This window comes from Octodon degus, unplaced genomic scaffold (genome assembly GCF_000260255.1).
Source record: "Octodon degus isolate 3935 unplaced genomic scaffold, OctDeg1.0 scaffold00235, whole genome shotgun sequence".
NCBI classification, from domain to species: domain Eukaryota; kingdom Metazoa; phylum Chordata; class Mammalia; order Rodentia; family Octodontidae; genus Octodon; species Octodon degus.
The window spans coordinates 1,051,827-1,057,718 of record NW_004524811.1 but is presented as its reverse complement, the minus strand read 5'-3'; the positions used below and the strand labels follow the sequence as shown (position 1 = coordinate 1,057,718).

The 5,892-nt window shown below is 33.0% G+C and overlaps 1 long non-coding RNA gene and 1 other non-coding gene across 2 annotated transcripts in view; both read left to right on the top strand.

Moving 5' to 3' along the window:
- Positions 1–5,892, top strand: part of LOC111813880 — a 97,309-nt gene that overhangs the window by 90,079 nt on the left and 1,338 nt on the right. The window lies entirely within an intron of this gene.
- Positions 4,008–4,170, top strand: LOC111813882. Its single transcript, XR_002819010.1, has one exon. It is a non-coding gene; the product is annotated as a U1 spliceosomal RNA (small nuclear RNA).

The window sequence follows — 5,892 nt, the reverse complement described above, 5'->3', positions numbered from 1 at the left end:
ATGTGTGCCTATGTTTATAGCAGCACAATTTGTGATAGCCAAATCTTGGAAACAACCAAGATGCCCATCACCTGAGGAATGGTTGAAAAAGATGTTGTATTTTTACACAGTGAGTATTATTTAGCTATTACAAATGATAAATTTGAAGTGCTTATATTGAATTGGATGCCACTTGAACATATACTCATAAGTGAAATAAACCAGACACACATGTATAAATATCGTATAGTTTCCCTAGTATAAGAGCTCAAAAAAGGAAATACAAATAGAAAGATATAATACAAGTAAAAGGAAAGCAGGATCTCAAGGACTAACTAATTAAGAGAGGGAAAGGAGAAGAGCTGGGAAACATCAATATGTCAAGCCATACAGTTATATGTAGAAGAGGGGCAAGGCAATGGTCCTGAGAATCGTCAGAAGATTTTTTAATCTAGCAGTTAATTGGAAAGATTCTCACCCTAACTATATATACTGATACCTGTGAACTAAGCTACTGAACTGCAGATGGTAATCTGTAATAGTAGTTTCATGCTTGGAGTGCCTGTCATTCTGGTCTTCTGAATATGCTCTGGTCTTCTGAATATGGGCTGCTTGTCATGACATGCCAGTTGCAGCTATGATGTCTCTCGGATAGATGGTTGTTCAAAAAGAAGGTGGTGGTGAATGAAAGCAAGAGACAGGAAAAGGAATATTGTGGGACTGTCCTGCTTCAAGGTTGTATATGGGGAGATTTTTGAACTTACGTGTAAACATAAGTATATAATTCTTTATGCCTATTTTTAAAATATATTCTAATTTTTAAATGTTTTTATCATATTGTGGAGGGACTTAAAGTTCAACATATCAATACTTGATGAAAAATACCTGATCCATATTATGCCTATGATGTTTGATATGCAGACAGATAATGAGGTTTAACTTAACAGCCTAAGTTGTATGGTAATAACAATAAACTTGTCTTCTGGATGGTTAACAACCTAAGTTTGCAAATCAAAATTAGAGAAAAAGGAGGGCTGCAAGGAAAGCCAACATTTTGGCCCTAGCCTTCTAAAGTCAATTAAGACTCAGGACATATGAGAACTTGTACTGTTACATCATGTAAGTCAGTAGTGTCCCAAATTTTCTGATCAAGAAGATTATGGGGCCAAATAGGAAAGTGATCGATGATGTAGAGTGTGCCTAAGGAGAGTCACCTGGAGAGAAAACATTCTCTCAGGCTTTCACAGAGAGCACATTGCCCAAGCAATGGCCATGACTCATCCACATGGCTGACACTGACAAAGGTTCTACAATCTGAGGTACAGGATCTCAGAATAAACCCTGACCTTATCAGACCCAAAAGCTACAGCTCTCGTTGCATAGGTCCTGCTTTACCTTGGTCTTAACCATCCAGCTGAAAAGTATAAAAACGAAATATAAGAAGTAAAGCCACACATTGTTATGTTGATCTGTAGTGGACTCAGGTCAACAATTTCTGACATTTCCAGTCAAGCTGAAGACCCAATACTATTATGGGCTACTGGACTCTTAGAATATTTTGCTGAGTTTACACACTTATAATATTCAAATAACAGAACTTGACAAAAGGGATACAGATGAATATCCATTTTGTATCTGTGTCTTCAAAGTGGTTAGGATAGATATATAGTTACATTCTCTTAATGCATATAGTGGTTTGTTTTAATGGTATTTGTAAATAGGATATCATGTCCGCATCTTGTACAGCAATTAACCACTAGGGAAGAATGTATGCAATGTGTTAATTATTGAAACTATTCTACCAATTTGATTTGAAACTGTCTCATTGCTATTTGTTTATCAATAAAATTATCGGATAAAAAAGTACTGGATGAATAATGGATAGTGCTGTTTCTATGTGACCGGGCTGAGTCTTCTGGTTTCGTATCCATGTCACAATAAGTATTCAATGATTAGTACTTGTGAGAAATTATGCCATTTCATATAGAAATGAAAATTTAAATTGTTAACCTATTCCCAATATACTCTTATCAGAAGTGTAAATAAATTTTAGGTATCATTTTACTTTTGTAATGTAACAACAGGAATATGTATGAGAATTTTCTTTATAATTAACAATAGCAATGGTCAAAATTTGATGAGTTAAAGAATTTAATAAAAAAACTGCTTTATTTAACTTCCTGTGCAATGTCAAACTAAATTATCACCTAACGAGTTATGACATTTAGAATAGTTATATAAAGTGACAAGCAAGGAACACTTAGTAATTAAAGAAAGTTTCCATGACAATTGAAGACAAATATTATATCAAAGTTATTTTTATTTATTTGCTTATTAATTGCAAAATATGTTTATTGGGGAAAAAGAAAGCTCCTATCCAAGAGGACAGAAGGGTGACCTAAGCAGGTTGCCCCCATAATTATTTTTAATCACATAAATGTTTAAATCAAGAGTACTCACTAGAATTTACCTATTTATTACTCTGAATTATGCAAATAATAGTTTGTTTTTTGGGGTTTTTTTGTTTTCTTTTTATGTTTTTTTTGTTTGTTTGTTTTTATTCTTTACCCTTTAAGAAAAACGGTTTGTGCTGTGCTATGAGTCTTTCTCAGAATACAAGATCACTAACTTTTCTGGAGTAATAGAATTTGAAGTGGCTGTAGAAAGTGGCAAATGAAAAGACAGCTTCTTTTCTGTTTTATGAAGTAGTTCTAAATATAAGCTGCACTTCATTTGCATTTGTTTGAACTGATTTTTTGATGAATCTACCTTGTGACAGCAAATTTCTTTTCATACCTTTAAACTGTAAGGTACATACAGTAAGATAAAGTTATAAGATTCAATCAGAAACAATAACATTTTATTACTCTGATTTATCTGTCTATTTAGGGCTGTTTGTAACAGAAGCTTGCACATAACATAACAACACGTTTCATAAAACAAGCCACAGGAGACCCAAAGACAAACAGCAAACATGAGTAACAGGAAAGAGATTTACACACATATTCTGCAAACAGGTCACATTTTCACCTTCCTCCCAAAACAGTATGATTATTCTAGAAAATGAGATTGTATAGGTGTGTGTAACGAAATAGCATATCCTATCATTATGGGTATGTTTAACATACAAATCTTTTCCACCAGGACTTTTGTAAAAATGTAAAACAAACCACTACAGAGCTTATATTAGAGTACAATTAGGAGAAATAAATAGAAATGATTAGGGGTCTGTGTGTGTATGTGTATGTGTGTGTGTACGTAATATACATGTATTTTAATCTATAGAAAGATATGTTATATGCGAGTACTCATCTAGTAATGCATACTTGTATATGTAGATATACATAGAAATATAAGTATATGTATGAGATTTTTTATTATGCCAAAATTATAGGAGCTAAAAAGTCTCACGATCTCTAGCCCACAACCCTAAAAATCAAAGAACCCATGTGTATTTCAGATCCAAGTGCAAAGGCATAGGAACCAAGAGCACTGATGTCGGTTTCTATCCAATGATCTGTAGGATCCAAGAGAAATGTCTTCAGGCGGAGACTGAGGATCAGAAAAAGCAATGCCAGTTTACCAGTCAGCAGAAGGCACTCCCTCTTAATTGTGAAAGTATTGGTCTTATTGTTATCCTCAGGCCCTCAAGGACTGGACAGAAGAGGCCCACTCAAACTGAAGATGGCAATATGCTTTACTTATGTATTGAGTCTGATGTTAATCTCATGTAAAAACAGCCTCACAGATACTCATAATGTTTGAACAAAATCTGCAGTTTATGGCCTCCTCAGTTGACAAGATTAGTCATTACACATATCTTAGATCAAAGAGGAATTACCAAAATTTAAGACCTTGAAAATAATGGATCAAGAGGACATAGTATATCTGAATTTATAGGCTGTATGTAAATTAGATGTGAAGGGGAAAAGCCTAGGTTTATAACTTCTACAATCATAAATAGTTTAAATATCAAACTACAATCATAAAATAATTTAAATATCCAATTTTCTAAATGAATCATAGTAATACTTACCTGGCATGAGAGACACCATGATCATGAAGGTGGTTTTCCCACGGTGAGGCTCAGCCATTGCATTACAGATATGCTGACCCTGTGATTGCCCCAAATGTTGGAAATTTGACTACACAATTAGTGGTAGTGAGGGACTGTGTTTAAACTCTCCCCTGATTTTTTGTGGTCCTTAAAGAATGAATTTGAACCAAAATAAATACATACAAAGAATCATAAAAGCCAAAACAAATCATAATTAGATCCTAAAACTGAAATATAATGAAGCAGCATTATTCACTAATGACAAATCTTAAACCCACTTTCAAATGATCAAAAGAACAGCCAACTATAGCTCATCATGTTTGAAAAATATGAGGGTGTGAACAAAAATACAGAAAATTAAAATTTTGAAACTAAGAAAAATTTAACATTCTGCATATGTTTGTGCAAATATATTTGAAAATACAGATAAAATTGTATTAGCTTCCCTGTTTCAGTACTCAATACTGGACTGTTACATATTAAGGGAGAGTTTTAAGTTGGCTCACGTATTAAAGTAATCAGACAAGGGTAAGCTGGCTCCAAGGAAGGCACATAGTGGCGGAGACATGTTTGATCAAAGATGACTTTCTGTAGGTGGTTAGAGCAGTGGAACAGTGCTAGAGGAGCAGAGGTGAGGGAACAAAGCCATGCCTTCAAAACTCACCCAAACACTTAATTTACTCCACCAATCTACCCCAGGGAACTGAAAGTTAAATTGAAACCTCATCCCTAACAGCCACAAAAATGAATAATTTTCCAATAAAAGTCAATGATAAAAAATGTAGAAAACAAATAAATGAAACAATATACAGCATTCATAAATTGGAGGAGTTAATACAGTTGAACTCCCCATTCTACCATGAGCAATCTACAGATTTAATGCAATCAGAAAAATGTAATGACATTTTGATAGAAATAGAGAAAACATTTAAAATTCACCTTGTCTGTGAATTTTAAACACATTCTGCACCACTAAAAGGATTTGGAAAAAGAACAAAGCTGAACACTATGTTACAAAATTATCATAATATAATGGTATAGATTTGTTAACTATACTACAAAACAGTAGACTTCAAAACAGTATTATGTTGGCATAAAACACACAAAAACAATGCAAGAGTCAAGAACGTAAGCATGAACTATTGATAATCTCTACTCTTTAATTAAAAAGTACAAAGAATGTGGGATAGAGAAGGATCATTAAATGTTGGATAATTACACATCGCCATGCAAAAGAAAAATTGAATACTTGTCTTCTCACATATACAAAAATTAACTTGATATTGGTAAAATGTCAAGCATAAGATCTATAATTAAAGCACCTAGAAAATGCAGTTCATGAAAAAAATCTCTTTGGTATTATTGTTAATTGTGAATCATTGGACATTATACCATAAGAAGGTCAGGCAGAAAATATGAAAATAGACAAGTGGGACTATAATAATTAAAATTCTACAGCAAAACACAATAAGTGAAAGGGTAAATTATAGGTTGCAAAAAATATTCAGATGATATTTGAAATGAGGGGTTAATATACAGAATTAAAATAAATCATATAACTCAATAGTAAAAAATACCAAATATCTTCATTTGAATATGCCTAAAAGGATGGCATCTGGTGCACAATAGAAAATTGAAAGTGTTCAACATAATTAACCATCTAGAAATACAAGCCAAAATCACAATGAGATATTTCATTGGATGGATACTATTAAAAAACAACTTTTTTGTGAGGGGATGAAGAAAAAAAAATCTTGTACTTATTTAGTAGGACTTAAGTGATACAGCCATTCTGAAAAACATGTGAAGAAGCCTTAGAAAATTAAGAACTCACTCACATGCTATCATATAACTCT